Source organism: Emys orbicularis, chromosome 6, assembly GCF_028017835.1.
Source record: "Emys orbicularis isolate rEmyOrb1 chromosome 6, rEmyOrb1.hap1, whole genome shotgun sequence".
In the NCBI taxonomy this organism is placed as follows: domain Eukaryota; kingdom Metazoa; phylum Chordata; order Testudines; family Emydidae; genus Emys; species Emys orbicularis.
Genome location: NC_088688.1, coordinates 6830209 through 6852902, shown reverse-complemented (window position 1 = coordinate 6852902; position 22694 = coordinate 6830209). Strand labels below are relative to the sequence as shown.

The following is a 22694-nucleotide window of genomic DNA, read 5'->3' as shown; positions in this document are numbered from 1 at the left end:
ACAAAAACTCCCTCTAGACTCGCCACCTCTTTTCATTCTCCTCAGGAAATCTAGCCCTGACTGACGGGACTAAACATGAACCTGGCCCTGTCTGTGTATGAGGTCGTGAGTGCTACAGGGAGGGGGAAATTCCTAGGAATGGGATGTGCTGGGCTCTGAGCACGATCAGTAATTTGCTGGATGCTATTTGGAAATATCCTGCGAGGGGAAATTGTCCTTTATTCTTTTTAATCGCGCCAGCAAATCTGCTGATCCAGAGAACAGACGACGCACCAAAGAATTTTATCTCAACCTCCCGGTGCGGAGGAGGAAACGTTCAGGACTCTTTCCCCACCCCCACCCCACCCTCCTGCTCTGGGATGATTTGTTCCAGGAGGTGTTCCCCGAGTCATTCATTTCCCTCTCCCCACCTGACAGATCGCCCCTGCATTCTGCCGTGCATAGAATCAGAATATCAGGGTTGGAAAGGACCTCAGGAGGTCATCTAGTCCAACCCCCTGCTCAAAGCAGGACCAATCCCCAACTAAATCATCCCAGCCAGGGCTTTGTCAAGCCTGACCTTAAAAACCTCTAAGGAAAGTTTATCTTATCGATAAACTAGGCAAATACAATTTAGATGGGGCTACTATAAGGTGGGTGCATAACTGGCTGGATAACCGTACTCAGAGAGTTGTTATTAATGGTTCCCAATCCTGCTGGAAAGGCATAACGAGTGGGGTTCCGCAGGGGTCTGTTTTGGGACTGGCTCTGTTCAATATCTTCATTAATGACTTAGATATTGGCATAGAAAGTACGCTTATTAAGTTTGCGGATGATACCAAACTTGGAGGGATTGCAACTGCTTTGGAGGACAGGGTCATAATTCAAAATGATCTGGACAAATTGGAGAAATGGTCTGAGTTAAACAGGATGAAGTTTAACAAAGACAAATGCAAAGTGCTCCACTTAGGAAGAAAAAATCAGTTTCACACATACAGAATGGGAAGAGACTGTCTAGGAAGGAGTACGGCAGAAAAGGATCTAGGGGTTATAGTGGACCACAAGCTAAATATGAGTCAACAGTGTGATGCTGTTGCAAAAAAAGCAAACATGATTCTGGGATGTATTAACAGGTGTGTTGTGAGCAAGACACGAGAAGTCATTCTTCCGCTCTACTCTGCTCTGGTTAGGCCTCAGCTGGAGTATTGTGTCCAGTTCTGGGCACCGCATTTCAAGAAAGATGTGGAGAAATTGGAAAGGGTCCAGAGAAGAGCAACAAGAACGATTAAAGGTCTTGAGAACATGACCTATGAAGGAAGGCTGAAAGAATTGGGTTTGTTTAGTCTGGAAAAGAGAAGACTGAGAGGGGACATGATAGCAGTTTTCAGGTATCTAAAAGGGTGTCATAAGGAGGAGGGAGAAAACTTGTTCACCTTAGCCTCTAAGGATAGAACAAGAAGCAATGGGCTTAAACTGCAGCAAGGGAGGTCTAGGTTGGACATTAGGAAAAAGTTCCTACTGTCAGGGTGGTTAAACACTGGAATAAATTGCCTAGGGAGGTTGTGGAATCTCCATCTCTGGAGATATTTAAGAGTAGGTTAGATAAATGTCTATCAGGGATGGTCTAGACAGTATTTGGTCCTGCCATGTGGGCAGGGGAGGGGACTGGACTCGATGACCTCTCGAGGTCCCTTCCAGTCCTAGAATCTATGAATCTATGAAAAGAGATTCCACCACCTCCCTAGGTAACCCATTCCAGTGCTTCACCACCCTCCTAGTGAAAAAGTTCTTCCTAATATCCAACCTAAACCTCCCCCGCTGCAACTTGAGACCATTACTCCTTGTCCTTCCGCGTGCCTGAGCCCTTCACTCTTGCATGGCTCTGTCGTGATGTTAATTATTCCATCCAGCTCCGCCATGGGGTCAGTAGGGTCAACCCTGTTGAAGAGATGGGGAAACTGAAAGACAACGAGGGAAGAAGCCGCATACTCCAGTGGGTCGGGGACTCAGGAGATCTAGGTTTAGTGTGGGACCTTGGGCAAGTCCCTTACCCTCTCTCCGTCTTCCAGCCCACCCTTTGTCTGCTTCGTCTTGTTCGGCTGTAATCTCCTCAGGGCTGGACTGTCCTTTGGGAGCTACTGTCACAGCACAAGCCCTAATCTCAGGTGTGGCCTGTGTGTAATGCTGCCTAATCAGTGACGCACACAGCAAGGACATGGGAGTTCCTGCCTCCCAGTCCTGTGCTCACACCAGTTGGCAACACGTCTCTGTCTGGACAGGGGCTGCTGGGGCCCGGAGGTGAGCTGAGGCTGAGTGTTCAAGCTCTGCTTCCAGGCCCGATTGTCCTGCTGTGGCTGCCGTATCATGGATCCCAAGATGCCTCTCTTTCATTCCATCACTTGTCTATACAGGTGACTGTTTTTTCTCCCTTTGACGTAACCGTGGCAGCCTGGAGTTGTAGAGGAGGAATCCACTTCGGGGAGGGATAGCTCAGTGGTTTGAGTATTGGCCTGCTAAACCCAGGGTTGTGAGTTCAATCCTTGAGGGGGCCATTTAGGGATCTGGGGCACAAATGTATCTGGGGATTGGTCCTGCTTTGAGCAGGGGGTTGGACTAGATACCTCCTGAGGTCCCTTCCAACCCTGAGGGCTAGTCTACACTTACCCGGTAGTTCGACAGCTGCGGATCGAAGTTCCGAGTTCGATTTATCGCGTCTGGTGTGGACGCGATAAATCGAACCAGGAAGTGATTCCCGTCGACTGCGGTACTCCAGCTCGGCGAGAGGAGTACCGCGAAGTCGACGGGGGAGCCTGCCTGCCGCGTGTGGACCGCGGTAAATTCGAAGTAAGGTATGTCGAATTCAGCTACGTTATTCACGTAGCTGAATTTGCGTACCTTACTTCGACTTGGGGGGTAAGTGTAGACCAGGCCTGATATTCTATGATTCTATGCAGCACTCAGGTGTTACAGCCTGCCCTTAACCAGCAGCCTGTGATGTCTTACAGTTTTGAGGTCCTGATTTCTACCCCACATCCACCCTTTGTTTTCAGGACTGGAGAGGGAGATGAGTAGCATGATTCCTCTGCTCTCATCTCCACAGCTGAGCAGTGAGAACCGCAGAGGAAGCAACCACAAGTTCCCAGTGGGATAGAATACCTGGCCGAATTCTTATTTGAGCCTTACTTTGTCCTTAGACCTCACTCTCGGCTCCTCTGTTTTCTCTCTTCCCTGGACCCACAAACACTAAATGTTCCCAGAGTAAGGAAGTGTGGGGGGGGGGAGGGATTGTCAGCACCTCATCCCGTCCCACCCCCAAAATCAGCATGCTTCTTTCTTCCCTTTGATTTTTTTTAACCAAGTTAAGCAGTAAATTAAAGCCGATCTTGCATTTCCAGGAGATCTTGTCGGGATGCAGAGCTTAGAGGGATATAAAGAAGCTCAAGTTGGCTGAACCCTGCAGCCCCCTGATATATAATGTTTGATTACCTTTATTTCACCGAAGCTGGTCTGTTTATCTTGTAGTTCATGGGGGTTTCGTGGGCTCCCTCTGGTGGCTAATAAACCACATGAGTTGGAGGAGAGGAAAAACTAAATGAAACTGTTTGAGGGCTCTGTGTGGTAGGGGTGTGTGCATAGGGTTTGGTGTCTGTGTTGCACATGTTTGTGTTAATTTGTGTCTGTCTCACAGGTGGCTGTTTCTCTTTTGATTAGTCCTGGATGCTTTTAGGTTGAAATAATGGGAGGACCTGCACGTGTACGGGGAGACTTTGGCAAACCAGTAAAGTGCCTAAAACCATTATGGCTTATTGTTAAAAGCAAGCTATTAAACAGTCTCAGCTTGACCACGACAGGAGGGGGGCAGGGAGTTTTGGGGTGCCACAGAAAGGGCAGCTTGACCCCGCGTCCTTCCTGATAAGAATTGTGTTGAAGTTGCTGATACATTTTAGAAGAACAGGACGTGCCCCAGGAATGTCTATTGGAGTCTCAAGGCTGCAAACTCTGGAAAAACCCACACCTGGTTAATCAATAATCAGAAGGAACCTCTTGCTTAATCATTGAAACTGCTTACTTAACAAGGTTTCTTTAAGGGACATGTCATTCTATTACTAATGTATAAATAAGGGGGAAAAGTTTGAGGTGGGGGGGACTCTTCGGGACTGGTCTCTCCCTCTGGATACATCTTGTGTTCCCCATCAGCAGACGGGTTGCCACTGTGCCACTCGAGAGCCATTCTCAGCTTCGGTAATTATCGAGGGTTGGGGGGATGTTACTAACCTGTCGTGGACGTGTGTAAGTGCTTAAGACTAAGTAAAGGTTTAGCTTTAAGTGAAAGCACTCTTGTGTTGTCCTGTTTGTGCCAGCCATCTATCGGTCGGACGGCCGTATCTCCCTGATTTACTTCCTGACACCACCTAGCACAGAGTAAAAGTTACCAAGAGCTTTGGGTTGAAAGAACCCCGGGTAACACTCTGTTCAAGGTGTTTCGGTATCATGATTTTATTCTAGCTTCATCCATGACTCCCGAGGTGTGAAAGAAACAAGCAAACTGTACAACACACACAGAGAGAGTAACGCCCAGATATTTGCATTATTCCCACTCTTTGTGGATCCCGACTGTGCAATTGGGTTGCGGGGGAATTAGAATAACACTCATGTATTGCTCACCTTCATAGTGCTGGCGAACGGACACACTCTACGTTTTAAGGTTCAAATCCTGAGCGGTTCGTATTCTCAGTAGCTGAGGTGATGGCAGTGGGATTCCTCTCGGTGGTGTATTGGCAAATACATTCTTGTCATTTCATTGCTTTTCTAAACAAACCTGCCCAAACCTGCTCCAATCAGAACATGTTGCTTGTGTGTGTTGCATTTCCCTGGGGAGGTTCTACTTTGTTTTTTGGGTTTTTTTTAAGATAAAAGTTTTGCCCGGTTAGTTTCTCTTGAAACTTGGTCTGTTTTTGTTTTTTTTTCCAGAACAGACCTAATGGTCTGGTCTTGCCTTACAGTGCCAAAAGTTCAAATCCCAAAGCAGCCCTGATGGCACATATGAAAAATCATGGGACTGTTAGCCTTAGGTATACAGGAAGTCGAAACTAGATGATTTAATGGTACCTTATGTCCTTAAAATCTATTAATTTGACTCAGATCCACCCAAAGCTCCCTGTTTCAGGAGTGAGTAAAGGAAACCTGCATATTGATGGAGAAATGTCCAGTCTTTTTCACTTTGCACCTGCAGCAGTAGAGACCTGAGTTCATGGGCCTCTGAGTGTGTGTTTTGTGCCTGAATTCAGTTACAATTTGGTCTGCAATAGGGAGGGCAAATGGGACCTACCAAAAGGGAGGCTGCCCTGAGGAAAACTGACCCCCTAATGTCAAATTCAGGCAGACGTACGTCTGTGCGTGCCAATGAAACAGCACAAACCAATGCAGCAGTTGCAGGAGCATGCAGAGGAAGGGGGATGCCCATCTTGTGGTTCTCTTGCAAATCCATCAAGATCCCTGTCTGCAGTACCACAACAAGAATGCCGGGGGGAGGGATAGCTCAGTGGTTTGAGCATTGGCCTGCTAAACCCAGGGTTGTGAGTTCAATCCTTCAGGGGGCCACTTAGGGATCTTGGGCAAAATCAGTACTTGGTCCTGCTAGTGAAGGCAGAGGGCTGGACTTGATGACCTTTCAAGGTCCCTTCCAGTTCTAGGAGATGGGATATCTCCATTAAAAAAAAAAATGGAGGGGTGTGCCCAGTGGGTCGGGGGTGTGGTCTGCATATTAATATACACATGCAAATTAATCTACCCTCAGCAGATAGCAACAGTCCCAGCCAAGCCATTGTCTAGTGCACTTTAATATATTTATACTGTGAGAGGAGAAGACACTATCCAAAGGGGGCTTTCCAAAGGGGGCTTCCTTCTGGCTATTCATGGCTTGAATACCAGCACATGTAATGTTGCTTTTGTAGCAGTTACATGTGCCCATTTGGAGGAGATGAAAATTCCTCCTGTTAGACAAAATAGCCAGTTTCATCCCAGGAAGCCTGATCCTATCAATGGGTGTTACTCTCCATGTACTTTGTGTGAAGGACAGAAGGATCACGCCCACACACATGTGCATTGATAGTTTTTATTTATGTTATTTTCTTGCATGCTGAAGTTTGCTAGGTGCATCCCAGAAGACCTAGGAAGACACAGCCATGGCTCAAAAGAAGTTACAATCTAACGGGCCCAAATCTGTCACTGTTACACTTGAGTATTGGTTACAGGTGGTCCCATCAGAATAGATCCCTCAGCTGACATAAATCAGCACAGTTGCATTGAAATTGATTGCACTCTGCTGATTTGCACTAGCTGAGGATCTGGCCAATTCCATTGGAGTCTACTCATTTATTGCCTAATCCAATGCCTCTGAAGTTAGTGGGAGTCTTTTCATTTACTTCAATGGGATGTGAGTCAAGCACTAGGTCAGGTACAACTCATCAAGCATCAGGGTTGGAAGCATCTAGCTCAAAGTCAGGTCCCACCCAATGTGACTGTGGGTAGGGGGATCAAGCCCTCAGTTAATAAGGATGATCTTGCATTCCTCTCTACGGTCGCAGTAAGCCATGCCACAAGGTGTCTTCGCCGGGAGAGAAACAGGTCAAGGACATAATCAAATGCGGGGCAGAGGAGGGGAATGAGGCGTCAGTCTGTGATCTTGAGACAGAGAAATGCATTTCTGTTTAAGCCAGAGCACACAATTAAAGTGTCAGAGTCAGCTGGAATGCTGCTTGCCGCGGCTCCTGGTATCTGGCCGCTTTGTGGATTGCTAATAGTCCACGCAGTGTGCTGTTTACCAACTACAGTGAGAGCTCGCTCGCCAAAGAGGAGGAGGGGGACAGGAGCAGGGGAGCAAACTCAGTGCCCTGGACCTAACAGCTGCATAACAATTGTCAAAATATATGGAAATGCCGAAATTGCACATGCAAATGCAATCCCTGGGAGCCAGCGTGAGGCGCACCCCCGTGCCATACAGAACAGCTCCCCTCTCCACCCCGCTGCCTGCTCCACCGCAGACCTCGGCTGGTGAATTTTAAAGAATCCGCTCTGTTCGGAGAGGAAGACGTGAGGGGATTTTTCTTCCTTTCTTTTGCCTTTCCTTTCCTTTGAATGCAGCGAAAAGGCCGGCTCCATAGAGTAGAGACATTACAACATAATGTGTGTCTGTGAATGTATGCCTTCATGTTCTTTTCTGTGAGCTAGATCCAAGACAGCCCTGCTGTAGATGCACAGGGTGAGGGTGCAAGCAGGAATAAGGAATACCCCTCCCTCATTCAGATTGCAAAAATTCTGGGCAAAATCCCAGTTGCTGTGGTCGGGGGCACTGGGCAGCGGGCTACTATGGAGACGTTCCCCTGGGACGTGGGAAGGGATGCAGAGAAGCGTATGGTTTAGTTCAACCGTAAACTGTTGGGCTTGATGCAGGAATCACCGTGTCTGTGCCAGGCAGATGATCAGAGTAGCTGATCGTAAGTGGTCCCTTCTGGTCTTAAAAATCAAGGAAATCGAGAACACCTGGACGCCTAGACTTTAGAGCTTGGGAATGCTCTTGCCAAACGGTGAGGGCACAATTTGGTTTCTCTTCAGAAGGCTGCTATGATCATTCTGTTCCAGATGCTGATCACATGGTTTGCACCCCTCCAAGTGTCGCTTTCAGTTTGGGGGTTCAAATGAACCTCCCCCCACCCAAATTCAGCTAAATAGTCAGATTTTCACCTGGTTTAACCATGCAACCATCAATCAGGGCAGCTTCACCAGAAACATTCCCACCTTGTTCAGCAAGGCCTGGTGTCCAGTCTGCAACAAAATCCCCAAACCGGGTGCATCTAGCATCAGCTCAGGTTTCATTGTGAACATGTCATCTGCCTCTGCACCCGGCACCAGATTAAAAAAGATATTTAGGCACCTAAAGATGAATGTCAATGGGAGTTAGGTGCCTAACTCATTTAGGCATGTTTTAAAATCCCACTACGCCCTTATCTGCATCTTTAGTTACCTTTGTAAATCAGGCCTTTAGTATCCATCTCAGCTTAGACAGGATTTTCCCCCTCAGTCTGTTTGCCACCTAGGAATAAATGTCTCAAATGATGGAGCTTACACATTAAAGGACATGCTGGCTGGCTCAAACCAATGGTCCATGAGGGTTTGAGCTCTTGCCTTTGCGTCAAACAATACTTGATGTTCAAGAAGACCTTAAAAAAATCCCACAATGCACCTTGGCAGAGAGAGAGAAAACAGGAAGTCTTTCTTGACCTCTCTGCGGTGGGGGAAAAGGGAAGGAAGGAACATTCAATAGAGCTGTTTGCAAAATGTTCAGTGAACCTCTTTTTAGACTGTCCCAAATGCTGTTTTGTTGGGAAGGATTCTCTGTTCCAGGATGTGGGGGTGGAGGGCAGGAGTGTTCACCCTGGAATAGCGAACAGCCTGCTAGTTAGGGCACAGACTTAGGAGACAGAACTCCCAGGTTTGAGTGTCAGGTCTGACACTAACAGAGTAGACACTTAAACTGGTGTCTTCCACATTCCAGGTCTGTGCCCTAAGCACCACATGACTGGCTCTGCCAGGGTGGGGAACATCTTGTGTTTTTTGAATGGTCTCATTTTCATTCCAGTGAGGAATGAAACCAAATTTCCAAACCTCCTCATTTTTTTTTTTTTTTTTTTTTTTTGGCACAGCTCTCTCCTAGTACATGCATGCAAATGCAAGCATGTTCACCCACTGCAGAATCCTTCTCATACATGTATGCCCACGTGTCGCCATGTATGCGCTTACATGCTGTCCATTTCTCCATCCTCTAACAGCTTCCCCCCACCACACACTCACACACGCTACTGAAATCCGCCTCTGAAACAGTCAGCGTAAGGTGACTTTTTCTTGCCATCTGGGTGTTCGGTGGCACAGATCCCTGGTCTGCCTACGTACGCATGTTCCCCCTTCTCTCCCAAAGCTGGCAACTAAAACAAAAGGGAAAGCTTCAAAAGCACAATGTCAGCTGCCTGTGTCAGTGTGGGTTGAAAGTACAGATCACAGCGAGCTCATCTTCCAGTAGGAAAAGGGGACTTGCATTTCAATAAATTTACATACTACAGAAGAGTGCAGAATAGATTGCTTTGGGGAACTCTCTGCGTAGTTGACTGAGCCCTTGACTCTCACAGGAATGGTTTGATGCCACCTGCTCTTACGCTGTCATGCTCTCCACGGCTTCTTAATTCAAAACCCGCATCTCTAGTTCGCTTCATTGTGTGGCTACGTTTTCTCCTAGATTGAATGAAAGGTGCCGGATTAACAGATCTCACGAATGGAGGATTTAGTTTCTCATGGGACAGCTATAACACAGGCAGTGGCAGTGCTAACTTCACCTGTGTTGCCACTAACAACACAGGGGGGGGAGGGATAGCTCAGTGGTTTGAGCATTGGCCTGCTAAACCCAGGGTTGTGAGTTCAATCCTTCAGGGGGCCACTTAGGGATCTGGGGCAAAATCAGTACTTGGTCCTGCTAGTGAAGGCAGGGGGCTGGACTCAATGACCTTTCAAGGTCCCTTCCAGTTCTCGGAGATGGGATATCTCCATTAATAAAAAAAAAAAAAAAAAAAACATGCCTTGGTCTTGACGTAGAGGAAATCCAGCTAGGAAGTGTGATGCTAATTCAGCCTCCATGCCCTTTTGATCCTTGTCTTTTCTCCTGCTCAGAGCTCATGGAAATGTTCCCAACTGAACCAAATTCCTGGGGGTTACCGAAATCAATATTTTTTTGGTGTCAATTTTGATGAAATTGTCTGATTTTTCAATGGGAACAATTGAGACAAAACGTTTTTGTTCGAAGTGGAGATTTCCACATTTTGAATGTTGACATTTTGAAAAGGAACATTTTATTTTGATCAAAAAAGGTGGGTTGCCATTTTCCTTTTGACATTTCAAATTGAAATTTTTCAGAACTTTTCATTCCACGAAAATGTTCAATATTGCATCTGTTTGCCCCATTTTAGAATGGAAACAGATGTAGAAATATCAGAATGGCCTGCAGGACAGAAATTCCAGTTTCCAAAGGGCTCTACTCCAGATTAAGTGATGTGTTGTCTAGAAACTTAAAAAAGCTTGTCATTGATACAAATCCCAGCACCGACCACTAGTGAAATAAAAGGGTTGACATCCAGTTGATTGTTTGCTCTAACTTATCAGTAGATCTGTATGATTCCCAGCTGGTGGTTTTCTGCATCACAGTTTTAAAGGCAGTCTGAGATGAGGCCAAGGATTGGTGGGGGCACAGGATCGGAATGACTGTCTCATAACCAGTGGTAACTTCTCCATGATGCTGCTAAGGCAGTTTGGTGGGATGGACTTTCCTGTGGACAAAGAGAGGACTTTATTCCCTAGAACAGTCCTCCTGGTGCTTTATGATAGGAGTAAAAGGATGCTCCAGTGTTTAGGGCACTAGCTTAGGTTATAGAAGACCCAGCTCCAAATCCCTATGCCACCACAGACATTCTGTGTGGCCTTGGGCATGCCACTTAGCCTTTCTGTGCCTCAATTCCCCATCTATAAAATCAAAGCACTTACACTGGGGGAATTGTCCGGGTAAAATACTTTTAAGACTGAGAGGTGCACAGGTGCTACAGCGATGGTGGCCACGTAAGCACCAAAGATAGAGTAAAATGGAGATGGCGAAGGATCAGCTGAAATACACCAGCAAACAAAAGTCGTGACCCGCTACTTGGGAATTTTTCCTCCGTGCTGCAGGGTGCTGAGAAATACAGCTCACATGCAGTCCATGAAAGGCCAAAGGCTGGAGCGAAAGGCTCCAAACAGGGTAATTTTAGCACCTCCTGACAGAGGAACATTCATTTAATGCAGAGAGGGAACAGCAGAGCAGCGGTGACGTTAAGAAACAAACATTGTAATCTATTACAAGGCCTGGGCCGCCATTGATCAGTATGGCAAAGTCAATAATAGCTTTTGATTCCAGCATATTAGGTGGACTGTCAGATTCATGTCTATTGGAAGTTTTTACAGATAAGTGAAGCACATGACTCAAAGGAAAGGGACTGTGGAGTTGAAAATCCCGGGTGGAGGGGTGATTTCTTCCTACAGTCACATCTGGAGCGCTACACTTTGGAGCGCTTTTCCAGGAGAAAAGAACCATTTTGTATAGTTATGAAAGGCAGATAAATTGTGTCTCTTGCTAGAACAACATCCGTGAGGCTCAAAGTCATGAAGGATACAAGGGTGAGCAAGGATGGTTTTGTGCAGTTTGTTGCCAATTCTTGTGATTTTATCACAAGTCGTACAATATTAGGAGTGTTTTCTTAAATCCCCAACTCTTGGAGTCAATGGATTCCATGCGAATCTGAGTTTTCTCCTTAGAAAAGGTACATTTCTAGCCCTTGTGTTTGTGCCAACAATCTTACAAACTTAACTCAAGCGCACCCGAAAGGTTCAGAAACCAGCAGGCAAAGAAAAAGTACCCATTCATTCTTTTTAAAAAAAAAAAAAAAAAACCTCATGATTTTTGAGGTCTAATTCATGATTTTAACCTCTTGGCGTTGACAGTACTGGAGTCGGGATATTGGGTTCAGCAGAGAGGCTTCTGGAAGGATAAATCCATTGATACCTGAGGGGCAGATGGATATTACAGTGATGGGGAAACACAGAACTGCCTAGATCAAAATACAGTATGTGGTTGGTGCTATAATACCAACATCTTTCCTACCAAGCATATCTCCAAGTAGTTCCTGGAGTTTAGTAACTCAGGTACACAGCCAATAAATAGAGATAGAGGAAATGATGGTACATACAAAGTAGGAAAAAAAGAGATGTTTCCAGATGGGATAGAAAGTCATTGTGGTGGAGAGAAAAAAAACAGGACTGTGAAGAGATGCAGAAGAGACGGGTCTTTAAGGATCAGTGGCAAGTTTGTGCTGGAAGCAGGAGGAGAAGGAAGACCAATGTCGGATGAACACTGGGTGATAAGAGAGATCTGAGATGATGGACTGGGAAGTGTCCCTAGAAGGTTTTAAAAATTGTGGAGGGTGATTCTGAACTGGATCCTGCGTTACAGGGGCGTAAGTGGAGCTGCTGTAGCACTGGAGTGGTGGGGCCGTGCTTCACTCTGCTAAAGTGCAACTACAGAGGGATGTACAAGAAAAGTGACTCAAGTCCTTATCTGATCCTGCTTGGAGATGTGTTTTGTTCCCTTTTAGGTATTCGGTGCATCTAATACCTTCTAAATCTCTATAGATTTTTCTAGGCTTTTCTCGATCTGCCCACTGACGCTTTGCCCTGATGTTTCCCCTTGCATCAACCCTTTGTCGTCTACGGTTGGGTTTGTGCAACACTGCTAGGGCCAAACTTGTGGGTCATGATGTCAGAGGATGACCCAAAAGGAGGGATGCAAGGAAAATTATTAGTGAAAGGATATTTCCAATAGGATTTATGTGTAATGTAGAGACACGGAGCTTTAAAACGTCACTTCTCCGGCATGGTATTTCCTTCCGTGCAGTGAAGATTCCATTCGATTCCAGCATTTGGATGCTACATTCATAGGTACGTAGATAGACTGAATATCATTGACACCCTGTAAAAACAAGGTGCACCCTTCCTGCAGGAAGCAGTTATGTTGAGATTCCAGGACCGTACAGAAATTAATATTTTCTAGGTCTTCCATCCCTCAATTCATCGAGGTTGCCTGTCCCAATCCAGTCCAGTGACTGGAAGCTGAGAACCATCTGGTGGTAGCTCGGTAGCTTTTGTGAAACAAACCAAGTGATATTAGTCCAGTAATGTCTGCATCACAATAAACAGCCCCACACTTGGCCCCTAACTGAAAGTCTAAGCTGAGAAGGCCCAGGCCGGACTGATCCTGCAACGACTATTATCCTCTCACCACTAACAGTGGGTTCCTGCATGACAGGGTTCAGGTGTAACCCACTGATCCGTACGTATGGCACATCTCCCTCTGTGCCTGATTCACACAGGCTATGAATCTGCTGTAGGGCTCAGTTGCTGCTCCTGGTTCTGTACCTCAAGCTGAAGAGGCAGATGGTTTTAGTTCTGGAGCTCTCTGGTTCAAGCTTCATTGCTGGCCAAGACTGTGGTCATCCCATTGGAGAAGCTTTTGCTGCATGTGTTCTGTTCGTTACTGGGGCTGCCATCCTAGCACCATTCTCCAGCAATAAATGAGCCAACAAACATTTTTTAAAACAGAGAAATGTCTAAGTTCCTGGCCTGCTAAACGCGTGGGCTGAAGAATGGAGAGAACAAATTCAGAACCTTGCAATATCTGACAGTCCCCCCAAAACATTTACACCCCAATATTAGAGATGATATTCCACCCAAACTCCAGGCCTGATCCTGAATTATGATCTGAATGTCATGACCCAGATACACTAGTGTAAACCTGTGTAGTTGCACTGTAGCCAATGGAGCAATGCCTTTACACCAGCTGAGAATCTGGCCCCTTGTTTCTTTCATGAGCCAAACCAAACTTCCCCAAACTTGAGGGTTCAAATTTGGCTCTGAATCCAAAAAGCTTCGTGTATTCTGGAGGGAATGTTTCAGCTCTATGTAGATATTCAGTCCAGATTCAAATCTGAGCTGTGAAATAGGATATGGATTGGGGTTGTTTGGGTTGAATGCACCTCTACCTAATATTTGAAGAAGGAAGTAAATTTAAGTGTTCTAAAGAGTTCCTGTGTTATTGTTCTTCTGTTTGATTTTGTAACTTGTGCATAGCCCTTTCTCTCTGTGTCACTCCCGTCCTCTTGCACACACAATCAATGACATTTTCAGGAACATTTTGGTTGTCTTTAACATCTGAGCATCTCATAACAAGGTCTCAGACTGTGGGAAGGAGTGTGAAAGAGCAAGAGTTTGGCCAGGGTAACTAACTCTCTCTTTAATGAGCCCCTTGCAAATTCTCCTTGCATACTTACAGACACCCCCGCAGTTACTTAAATGGGTCTTATTGGTCACCGGGTCCGGAGGTCACCCAACAGAATGGGTTTGTTAAAAATAGGAACGAGGGTTCAAGACACGGGGTCAAGAGAGATTAATTGAAAAATCTTCTGCAGGCCTGACATCATCTGTGGAATCCGCAGCGACCAGACGCTTCCAGCTGCTCCTGGGTTCCTTGCGAATGTAAATGAATGGCTCTCTTTGTGACAGCTTGGTGGTTTCCAGTCTGGGTTTTCTTTTCCTTTGTCCTTTTTTTTTTCTACAGCAGAATGGAGGGTGGTGGAGTGACAAGTGTTGAGTGTGTGGGTGTGTATCCATCCTACTACCCATTTTGCAGGTGGCCATGCATTCAAAGCAGGATCACATGGTATCAAAGCACAATTAAACCGCATACAGCGATGCTGAGCTGGCTTTCCACAAGCCATGATGAATATCTTTGCTGGGAATTCACCTAGGGCACGGCTGTGCAAGCAAACAGCCATGGCTCATCTTGGGAAGTTCTCCATATGGGCAATCAGAGTTCCAATGGCCCCTGAAGAATCTAACCAGGGCCAGTTATTTGGTGGTGCCTAGAGGCAAACGAGATCAAGGCCCCATTGTGCTAGGTGCTGTACAAATGCTTAGTATTTGTCTCTGTCCCAGTGTTATTACGGTTTAAATAAACAAGAAAGACAAAGGGGGTCTTATCTCTGTTGGACACGTTTAACGGACAGATGAAGTGACTTGCCCAAGATCACACAGCCGGTCTGTGGCAGAGCTGGGAACTGAACTTAGATCTCTTGAGTGCTAGTCTAGCGCCCTAATGACAATCCAGCCTTCTTCAGTCTGTGTTGGGCCATGCCACTTGGGGAGTGTTTAGCTGGGTGTATGTCATTTGGCTCCGGGCTCACCTCTGCTATTGGGGTGAAAATGTGGGCAAACATATATATACACTGGGGTCCCATACAAGAGTATGAATTTATTCTCTCCCCTTTCTTCAGCATGTGCATTTGGCAGGACAGGCACTTCCATAACAACAGTGTCATTAATTCAAAGCCTCTATCAGTCCAAGGCACGGAGCTAGGGTGACCAGACAGCAAGTGTGAAAAATCGGGACAGGGGGTGGGGAGTAATAGGAGCCCATATAAGAAAAAGACCTAAAAATTGGGACTGTCCCTATAAAATAGGCACATCTGGTCACCCTACACGGAGCTGAGCCTTGCCCAGTCCATCTACACAGCCCCAACATTCAGCCGCCTGCTCCATCCCCAATCTCCGGGGCTGCTGCGGCAGATCATTTATTTATTTTAAAAAATTATTAGGCGTTGAGGACCTAAAATTGTTGCTGCCTGCACAGCTCTAAAAATAATATTAATCGGTACCCGGGGACCACTTTGATTTTGGCTGCATGAGGAAGTTTAGCAGCAAAAGAGAAAGGAGAGGCCGTGTCGACGCATAGATCTCTATAACTAGGATGCTGTGTCTGCAGCCTCCCGGAAAGTTTAGAAACCCATTAGAAAGTTTAGTTCTCATTGTACCTCTCTAGCTGTTTCCTTGGTGTAAGCATCTCTGCCTTACTACAGGCCCTACCCAGCAATCTCTCTTTGGCTACTTAGTGTCGTGTTGTCACAAGGACTATGCCAAAGGGGCGATAATGTTGTTCCCCCTAGTGAAGGCAGGGGGCTGGACTTAATGACCTTTCGGGGTCCCTTCCAGATATATAATGATTGGTGAGTGGTTTCATCTTGCTCCGCTGGAAGAGCAGTGATACTATAGAAGCAGCTGTGGTCTGAGTACTGAGGGCCGGGAGTTTGAATTCTGACCTGAACTCTGGTACTCACCCCTCTTCGCTTGGGATTTTAGCCCAGTGAAAGCAGCCGGTCTGTGTGCACCACCAACAGCAGGGCAGTATACCAGCTGGGAAGGATGTGATGTGGCCATCAGAGCAGTTGCACCAGTCAGTGGTCTAAAGGTTTGGTGGAGAGGCTAAGAGAGGGGAGTGGTTTGGAGAAAAGCAGGTGTGGTTGAGACCTAGCGAGTTAGGGAGAGCCCAGATGCATCTGGACTTGACCCTTCAACTGTTGGGAAATTTGCCTGTGACCATTGAATCCCACTCAGCAATCTGATAGGTTGAAAATTTTGAGGGATTTTACGGACACCTTTTCTGGGGTATGAATACATGTTTGGAATTTCTTGGTGCCTGCTCTTTCTGCTCACAAGCTGGTTCCCTCCGTTCTGTCTGTAGAATGTGTCGGGACATCTTCATCTTCAGTCTAAATTCCTTGAGTCCAGGGATGAACCTAACCCTCTGTGGCTTTGCGTTCAGCATTTACTATAATGGCCAAGACTTCAACCAAGAGTCTCATGGTCCTTGGAGAGCTGCTGTAACAGCTGAATCAAGAGACTATGATGGTAACGCTTAACTCTTATATACCATCCATCCAGATGCCAGTGCACTTTACAAAGGAGGTTAAGTAGCATCATCTTCATATTAGAGTTGGGGAAATGGAAGCACAGAGCGGTTACGTGATTTTCCCAGGATCGCACAGCAGTATAGTAGCAGAGCTAGAGACAAAATCAAGGTCCTCCCGACTCCCAGTCATGTGTCCTATCTACAAGACAATGCTTTTCCGCCTTGACCTAGAGAGCAAGCCTCTGGCTCAGCTGCTCGGGGAGATGCCAAGAGTTGTCTAAGCAGGAAGTCACTCTTCTTGCATATCTTATCATGCCTCCTTGAGCATCCCCCTTTGTCCTTTTCCATTCAAATGGAGAGACTGTAAATCTGTTTAAGTAACATGATAATGACCGACAGAATGGTTATGATGTCACTAAAATGAGCTATATATAACCAACCTAGTGTATTAGCGGGAGCAGAGAAGACAAGGAGATGGGTGAGGAGAAGGGGGGTGGAGTGCTTTGAGTTAAATACAGATGTTTATTAACTACCAACTCTGAGGCAATACTTAAGGGAAAACAGCTCAAGGGGCCACTGGCTCGGTTGCAGCAATACCCTCCCCGCCCCCCCCCCCTTTTTTTTTTTTTGCTGATGTATAAGAAGTTTAATTTTAATATTGAAGGGTGTTTTTTTTTTCCAGTCTAGGCACAAGGGGCCTGGGCTGTCTGATCGGTTTCACTGACATAGCACAATGGAGATGCTGCTCAGAGATATTAAAGCCTGGTATTATCAGCTCAGTAGTGTAATATTATTTTCATCTCCTCCTCAATAGATTGTCCCTGCAGTGACACGCTGCCAAAGTTAAATGAATGAACGGACCCAGAGAGGCTAGAGGAATGAAATAAATAAAGGAGAGAGAGCACCAATGTCAAACGCTAACGGGACGCGGGAGGTTGTCGGCTCTCTCCTCCTGGCCCTTCACAGGTGCCACAGTAAGTCAATAGGAGGTGGGTTTCTGGCTTTGGTCAGGCTGGAGCTAAATTGCCCTTGAACTGGCGGGATAGTGCTGTTAGCTGGGTGAACTAGTGAGTAAACAACATGGCACTAACAGGCCACCCCCTGCTGTAAATTATCACTTCAACGTGTCCTTACGTGGGTGCCAGGAGAATGGAAGAATCCTGTAGAGCTGTAACATAATGACGCAAGCCAAGGAGGTAGAAGATGGAATTCAGGAGACTTGGCTTCAGCTCCTGGCTCTGCCATAGGAATCTCGTGTGACCTTGGGAGAGAGACAAAGGGTATGTCTACACTGCAAATGGAGGTGTGACAGCAGCATGTGTGGACGTACCCGAGCTAGCTTTGATCTAGCCAGCTTCAACAACTATAACAGTGACGCTACAATAACATGGAGAGTGCACGCCTGGGCCCCTGGGGAGTATATGCTTGAGTAGCTAGTCCACTACTAGCTACTCAAGCATATACCTGAATCCTCCGGGCAGACTGCGTGGACCCCACCCGTTTACCTCTTAACGGTTTCACGCCCTCTTGAACTCTCTCTTCAAAGTTCTTTTCAACTTTCCCTTACGGTACTTGTTGACTATCGGTCTCGTGCCAGTATTTAGCCTTAGATGGAGTTTACCACCAGCTTTGGGCTGCATTCCCAAGCAGGGCCGGCTCCAGGCACCAGGCAACCAAGCTGGTGCTTGGGGCGGCACCTGGAGGGGGGCGGCGCGGCGCTCGGGCCGCCGGGGAGAGCGGGGCCACAGCCGGGCTCGCCGCCCTCCCCCCGGCGCTCTGGCCGCCCTCCCCCCCCGCGCCCTCCCCCCGGCTGCCGGGGCTCGCCGCCCTGCGCTCTGGCCACCGGGGGGAGAGCCGAGCCCCCGCCGGGGCTCGCCGCCCTGCCCCCGGCGCTCTGGCCGCCGGGGGGGGGGGGGGAGAGCCGAGCCCCCGCCGGGGCTCGCCGCCCTCCTCCCAGGGCTCCGGCCGCCCTCCCCTCCGGCGCCCTCCCCCCGGCCGTCGGTGGGAGAGCGGAGCCCCCGCCGGGGCTCGCCGCCCTCCCCTCCGGCGCCCTGCCCCCGACCGCCGGGGGGAGAGCGGAGCCCCCGCGGGGGCTCGCCACCCTCGCCCCGGGGCTCCGGCCGCCCTCCCCCCGGCGGGAGAGCTCGCCGCCCCCCCCCCCTCGGGCTCCGCCCTCCCCCCCCCCACCCCCCCCGCGGCCAGAGCCAGCCCTGTTCCCAAGCAACCCGACTCCAAGAAGACCCGGTCCCGGCGCGCCCGGGGGCCGCTACCAGCCTCACACCATCCACGGGCTGTGCCTCGATCAGAAGGACTTGGGCCCCCGAGAGCGGCACCGGGGAGTGGGTCTTCTGTACGCCACATTTCCCGCGCCCCACCGCGGGACGGGGATTCGGCGCTGGTTTCACTACTATTATAATTGGAGTGAGCTAGATCAAAGCTAGCTCGGGTTGGTCTACACATGCTGTAGTCACATCTCTGCTTGTTGCGTAGTGTCACAGGGTCAGCGCAGGCTCTCCCACTTCTGTGCCTGCACCCTGTGTTCAGGCTGGTATAAGAAAGAGTGTTCACTCCTTCTTTTGTTGGATCCGCCCCAGTGCCTTTATTTACAGTGCTTGTGCAGTTCCCAGATCCCCCAACAGTTAGTGCCCCACAGACCCGCCCCAGGGTCTCCTGGCCCTTGAGGCTTCCTTGTTGGCAAGGAGACAGAGAGACTGCCCTCCTGTCTCCTCCCAGGCTAGCCTCCTCACTGAGGTTTGCCCAGGGCTTTTAGAGCCCTCTCCTGCCCCAGCCGAGCTGTCACTACTTAGCCCAGCATGTTCGTCTGAGCCAGCCCTCCTGCAGCTGGGCTCCCTGCTGAGTACCTGTATCTCTACACCTGGCCTCCTGGCCAGAGAGCAGGCTGTAGCCAGCATTTTGGCAGGGCTTTAAAGGGGGTTTTACCCCTGCCCTGGCCCTGCCACATGTAGATGTATCCTTAATCTCCCTGTTCCTCAGTTCCCCACCTGCAAAATGGGGCTAATACTATTTACCTCCCTTGCAGGGTAGTTGTGGTGAGACTACATTTATTAATGCTTATGAGGCACACAGATGACACTCTGGTGGGGCCTACATGAATGTATAAACAGACAGACATCCTTATTCTGTCCAACTTCAGTGGGAGTTTTTTGCTGTGTAGGTACTGAGTTAAACACTGAGGAAGGACCTCTATGTTTGGCCCTTTAGCAAAAGTACTGTAAATTGCAATGTTTTGGTCCATTGTTGCTATATACTACGTTGACCTTTTAAAAAGACCAACTCTATAGGCAACTGATTTTGCTGAGCCTGTAGGTGGTCCCTTAAGACAAGCTTTACTTACATACTTGATTACTCATTGTGATTAATCTAACCCAGGGACACTCATTTCAAAGTGTTTCCAGATTCTTATCATCAGCCCCTTTCTCAAACACGGAGCACCTCCTGCAGCCCATTAGAGAGGCCTGTCCCCATTTCAGATTTCATCAATCCCAGCTGAACTAAGCAAACCAGTCTCTTTTTCCTGTCAGTTGCATAGTCCAAGCTGTGTGCCTGCTGCCCTCAGTTGGAGAAATCCTCTGCGTGAAGATTCTAGGCTCATCGCTACAGCCAGGACCTGGCAGGCATAACTCATTAAAGATGCATCTAACAAAACCCAGACCCAGAGAGGAGCTGATTGGTGTTTCATCCATTGCAAACAGGTCTTGCACCTCATCAGCCAGTCAGGAAAACCAGCAGAGAAAGGGCCCACTTAACTAATTAAGTCTTCATGAGCCACTCTACGGGCTGCAAACAACAATCTGCTGTTCTGACAGTCCATCCCAAACAAAAAGCAAAACAAAGAAAAACCCTTGAACTCTTCCTTAGAAACAATTCAAATTCATATTATTCATTGGTAGAACCAATAAATATCTCAGACTGTGCCCAGAGTCCCATGAGAAACAGGACTCTATTTCGCTTTCATGTGGCAATGACTGATATCATGCGATAGCTACCACTATGCTCCAGACAGAACAGTGACATCAGCAGACCCATCATCTTTGCTGCCTTGTGAGTGATGCCCTTGGAGGGCCTGTTGGATACATTCTCTTTGCTTCCGGGAGTGGGCATTGATCAAGTTCCCTCTTGAGCTCAGGGTATTTGAGGCAGGACGGAGGCCAGTCTTTCAAATGCACGAGTCTCTCCAAAAACTTGCAAAGATGACCTTTAAGCTGGTACTCGTAGATGTTAGTATATTTTTGGGTCAACTCATATCTGCCCTTTCCTTGCCAGTGCATCCCCCAAATGTTTTGTGGAGTTAGATAATGTAGTTACTGTGCTAAATAATACATAGCAGCAAAGGGAGACCGAGATCAAGGTACATGGGATGGGAGGAGGGGCAGATGTTTTTAGATGAGATTTGAAAAGTGATGCAGAATCAATGCGGTACGGAAATAGTAAGAGGCTGTTGCAGGGGGGAGGGGCTGCAGATAGAAAGGGTCTAATCCCAACACTGGCCAGAGTCTATTAAAGGACACAAGGAGCCTAGTTCCATAAAGGGGGAGGGATAGCTCAGTGGTTTGAGCATTGGCCTGCTAAACCCAGGGTTGTGAGTTCAATCCTTGAGGGGGCCATTTAGGGAGTTGGGGCAAAAATCTGTCTGGGGATTGGTCCTGCTTTGAGCAGGGGGTTGGACTAGATGACCTCCTGAGGTCCCTTCCAACCCTGATATTCTATGAAAGGGACAGTCTTTTCATTATGTGTATACAGTCCCTAGCACAATGGGACTCTGATCCCTGGTGGAGGCCTCGAGGTGCTACCATAACACAAATAAATAATAATGAGCAGAAATCAATGAAGTTGGTTGAGTCCAGGGGTGGTCCCAAATAGAAGGAGGGTAATGCTGATCTTTAGCAAACCACCAGGCAGCCAAGGTATGAGCTATGCCCAGGAGATGTTATAGAGACAACGTGGGTGAGGCAATTTATTTTATTGGACCAATGTCTGTTCAGGAGAGAGTCAAGCTTATACAGAGCTCTTCTTTAAATCTGTGTATGATCAAAAGCTTGTCTCTCACCAACAGAAGTTGGTCCAATAAAAGATATCACCTTATGCCTCTTGTCTCTCTAATATCCTAGGGACCAACATGGCTACAATAACACTGCATACGGAAGAACTTAGTAAGGAAATAGTGCTCATTAGGTCTGCAAAGCAATTTGAGCAACCCAGTATTCAAATGGGATACTTGACGCATGCCTGTATTGCAGGCTTTAGATATCTATAGATATAGACAGCCAGCAGCTATTTGGTAAGATTAGCGATTCAAAGGCCCAGACAGATCTCATGGACAGCATGAGGAATACGGAATCTTTTTCTGATAAATTCATACTTCTGCCCCCTCCAAATTACCCTGGCATCACTTCATCGCTTGTTCAAAAGAAGGGATAGCTTGAAGAAGCTGACACGCCTTGTGATGTGTGTATGCTAGTAATGTGGATGGCATATTTTTGCCATCTCCAACCAAATGTGGTTTGGTTTTTTTTTTTTTTTAACTAACCCGTAGAATTTGATAGAAAATTATTCTTCTGATATAAAATTCCATAGGAGAGATAAAAATAAATAAACTTTCTAGACGGGTTTTCAAGTTGTTAGTAATTTAAATGTAATTTCTATAGAACCCTATTGGTCTCATTACAGTTAAACTCTGTAGGACTCGTCCAAATGGAAACCAGACAGATCCAGCATTTTAAACCCTTGAGCATATGGAGAGGTTCTTGCCAATGAGAACTATTTTTGTTTCACTGATTCTTGTCCTAAAGTAAGAGCGTCTCTGTGATTCAGTTTGGTTTCCATTGGCTGCTGCAGAATTAATGCAGGCCTTGGAAGAGGAAAGGGAGAAGTAGGGAGGTAAACGGGGATGTAATAGAATCATTGGCTGGTCCCAATCTCCAAAAGCGCTCACCCCGCAAGGTTTTGGCAGCAGTCGGCTTCTTTCAAACCACTCGAGAAGATTTTTGTCAGGGATCTCTCATCCATTGGATACTTAATGGAATAATAATGCTTAGCCTTTTGTAGCACTTGTTCAAAGCTCTCTGCTGGGATTAACTGATCCTCATGAGTCATAACACCCCTAGAATGTAGTTTAGTAACTACTATTATCCCCATTTCACAGATGAGGAAACTGAGACAGGAAAGCAAAATGACTTGTGCAAGGCCTCACAGCAAGTGAGTGGCAGGGCTGGGGATAGGACACACAGCCTGTTAATAGCTGATCCAACGCACAGTCCTCCAGGCAGGGGTTCTCAACCTGGGATTTATGAGACCAACAAGTGTCACTAGGTTGCGACTCCACCAC

General features: G+C 47.4%; 1 protein-coding gene and 1 long non-coding RNA gene across 41 annotated transcripts in view; one reads left to right on the top strand and one right to left on the bottom strand.

The window, feature by feature from the left end:
• Window positions 1-18733, bottom strand: part of LOC135880244 (uncharacterized) — a 220561-nt gene extending 201828 nt beyond the window's left edge. The window contains exons 1-2 of the long non-coding RNA XR_010561486.1: window positions 18579-18733; window positions 17854-18004 (exon numbers count right to left, since the gene is read on the bottom strand). This is a non-coding gene — a long non-coding RNA (uncharacterized LOC135880244). The remainder of the gene's footprint in view (window positions 1-17853; window positions 18005-18578) is intronic.
• The window catches only part of CELF4 (CUGBP Elav-like family member 4), an 846252-nt gene that overhangs the window by 245342 nt on the left and 578216 nt on the right, over window positions 1-22694 (top strand). The gene's annotated exons all lie outside the window — the stretch shown is intronic.